The following is a 3,451-nucleotide window of genomic DNA, read 5'->3' on the forward strand; positions in this document are numbered from 1 at the left end:
ACTTTCTAAGCCGAATAGGGAGAAAAACCATTTTTAAGGCCATATCGGCCTAAATCAAGAGCCTAAGGGCCATTTCATTTTTGAGCTCAAGAAATCATCCTCACTCAACTAAAACCTAAGGGTCATCCTACTTCGAGTTCGAGCAAGTACTCACTCGAGTACAAAGAGTACATTAGTCCAACTTCGACCAAATTGCCTAAGCCTTGTACTCATGAACAAGGCATGGACGAAACAGAATTTTCACAAGGCAGAAATTGAAATAAAGAAAAGTCAGAAACAAAGAGATCTTTAATACATATGAAAATATTTACAAGGACTGATCAGGGTCCTACACAAAAATTCAAAAAAGAAAAATTCTAAGTGCCTAATTTTCCTCTAGAGTTACATCCTCGCCATCGGGATCTCCTCCGCTCTTAGATCCACCCCCACTCCCAGAATCATCATCATTAGAAGAAACCAACACTTTGGCTTCGGCTTCAAGCTCTTTCGCATTCACGATCTCGACAGCAAGGTTGAAGCCACGAGCATGAATCTTCTCAAGAGTCACTCTTAAAGACTGGCACTTGGCATGCTCGGCAACCCCGTATGCTCGAAACTGAGCAGCATCGGCAACTTCTTTTGCTCGAGCTTGAGTAGCTTCAGCATCAGATCATAAACGGCCACGATCGCCTCCGCGTCAGCCTTTACTTTTTCTGCCTCAGATCTAACCTTTGCAAGTTCGGCTGACAATTGAGCCTCAATCTCCTCTATTTTCTTAGCTTGAGCTAAGCTTTCCTCCTTCATGCATCGAAGCTGACTTTCAGCCAATGATAGTTGGGCTAGAGCAACATCTTTCACCGAGGCAAGGTGGTCCGTGTTTTGTCTCCACTCGAAGGTCTCCGCCCTCATCATGCTAACCGCCTCACAGAGCTGTTCGATCTGTTCGGCCTTCTGGTGAACATGTGAGATTGAAATGTTAGCCATCAACCTCAAACTAATAACATGAGCTTCTAAGATTTTCATTACCTGCTCAATCAAGTCGGTCTGTTCTTTGTGAGCCGTGGCCAACTCGGCTCGGAGGTCCTTGATCTCCTCTTCTTTTTGCCCACTGAGAAGTTTGAGGGCATTTCTCTCCTCTGTGAGCCTTCGAAGATTGGCCTCGCATTGACTCAGCTCTGCTCGGGATATAGAAAATGCCTCCCGGTAGAGTGCCAAGGCCTATGCAGAAAGAAGAAAGGAAATTAGACAAGAAGAAATAAATACAAGTATGATATCGATGAGGGGAGTTGAGATTTACCCGACTCAGGATTCGTTGAGCCTCATTAAAAACACTCGATGCATCACTCGAGTCGATAGCATCTTCAACTCCTATAAAGCAACCACAGAAATGATCCTCCCCTTCATGGGCTCTTTCCACATCAGGAGTCCTCATAGATTTGGCATCCTGAACTGCCTCCTCGGAAAATGCAGGAAGAGTCGGCGAGTCTCCAATTATTATTTCCGCAAGTGAATCACTTGGGGCGTTCTCTTCATTTCGAAGGGGCTCGGTGTCAGCCCCCTCAGGCATACCCACCAATTGCTCATTTCAGCAGGAGGCATTCTCGGTATTCGATGACTCAGGGACTTTGCCCGGGCCCTCTTCCGATTCCTCCTCGGTTTGAGGCTAAATTTCTCCTACCCTCACCGACTCAAAAGCCTTTGGGGTCTCGATTTTCCTCTTCCCTCGGGCCACCAGCTCGAAGCCGTTGTCCTCATTTTCTTGGGCTTTGGATCCTCGAAGGTCGAGACCTTTTTCCTCTTGTTATCCTTCATCGGTTTTGGGGCCGGGGGCGAAACCTCTTCCTCCCAAATAAGGGCCTCATGACAGCATTTTCTCCGAGGCCTGTATTAAATGAAATCAAGTGACTATGAAAAGAAAAATTTAAGCAAAAATCATCAACTACATGAGAGGGGGATTACCATGATTTTTGGCCTCCCGTCGGCCCCTTGCTAAATCACGCCATGAGTGCTCAGCATACGAAGAGGTCGAAGCCAGGTTCCGAAGCCAGCTCTCTAGGTTAGGAATTGCAACGGGCATCCAAGAGACCACTACGTCATAGAAAGGGATGTCGATGAGAAGAAGCAAAGGAAACAAAACAATAAATGAAAGCTATAGGTGGGATTGTACTTACGCTTCATATTCAATTTCTCAAGAAATGGCATCTTCTCGGCCAGGATTATGTCGGAAGTCTTCACTCGAACGAACCCTCCCATCCATCCTCGATCCTTGTCTTCATCTACGTTCGAGAACATCACCTTGGTAGCCCGACACTGAAGCCTTATTAACCCGCCTCGATAGAGACGGGGGCTGTACAACCTAATGAGATGGTCGAGTGTGAAAGACATCCCTTCGACTTCGCTCGTAAAGAATCATAGCAGAATGACAATCCACCAAAAAGAGGGATGGATCAGACCTAGGGTTATTTGATAAAAATCGATGATGACGGATTTGACGGGGCCCAGCGTGAAAGGGTAAGTGTAAACTTTTAGAAACCCTTTCACATGGGTAGTGCTGTCTTCTTCGGGGGCTGGAATCACCACCTCTTTATCTTCCTAATGGCAGTCTTTCTTCACGTGCTTAAGGTCACTCCCAGTTATCGAGCATATATATCTCGACATTGGCTCGCATCGGCCAAGGACCGGTGAAGTTTTCTCGACTTTGAAGTCAGAAATAAGTTCACAACCCCCGGGAACACACTCCTTAGGGTGTGGCTCCATCGATGTTTTATCGGCGGCCGACCGTGATGAAGAAGCTTTTTCCTTTTAAGGAACAGTTTTTGACGTTTTTTCCATTTTTGTATAAGTTTAAAGAAAAGAAGAAGAGAATAAGGCTTGGTGTTTTGAGGGAAGGTTGATAATGAAACCTAGAGATTATGCAGAATGGAAATGCATAAGAAAATGTAAAAGGCTTAAGGGATTAGAAGAAAGTGAAAGTAACGATTGAATCAATGAGAGAAGGGGCCAATTTAAGGGATTCACGGCAATGTTTCAAAGGCACTGGTGGCCGACCACCAACCGACACTCATTAATGACTTTGGGAACTGTACCGACGGGACGCTACGGTCACTTCCTTCGCTTACGTCACGAGGATGACATCATGACAGGTCAAGGTACAAAATTGAAAGCTCAATTCATTTCTTCTCATTACACTCCAAGAAACGAGGGGACTATCTGTATACGGTTAAAATCGGGCCTATCCGATTTTACCATTTAATCGAGACCGGGGAATTGCATTCAAGTTCAGCCTCGTAGTGGATCAAACCAGAGCACGAGGACAAGGTATCGAGTTTGAGAATCGAGGTGCCTATCGAGTTCGAGGCCAGCAACAATCAAGACCAAATTTGGCAGACTTCAAGCAAAGCGCAATAATGGAAAAGCTAGATATCCGTGACCGGTCGAAGATCACGGCAAAAATCCCGGAACAGATCAGATC

This window comes from Nicotiana attenuata, unplaced genomic scaffold (assembly GCF_001879085.1).
Source record: "Nicotiana attenuata strain UT unplaced genomic scaffold, NIATTr2, whole genome shotgun sequence".
Taxonomy (NCBI): Eukaryota; Viridiplantae; Streptophyta; class Magnoliopsida; order Solanales; family Solanaceae; genus Nicotiana; species Nicotiana attenuata.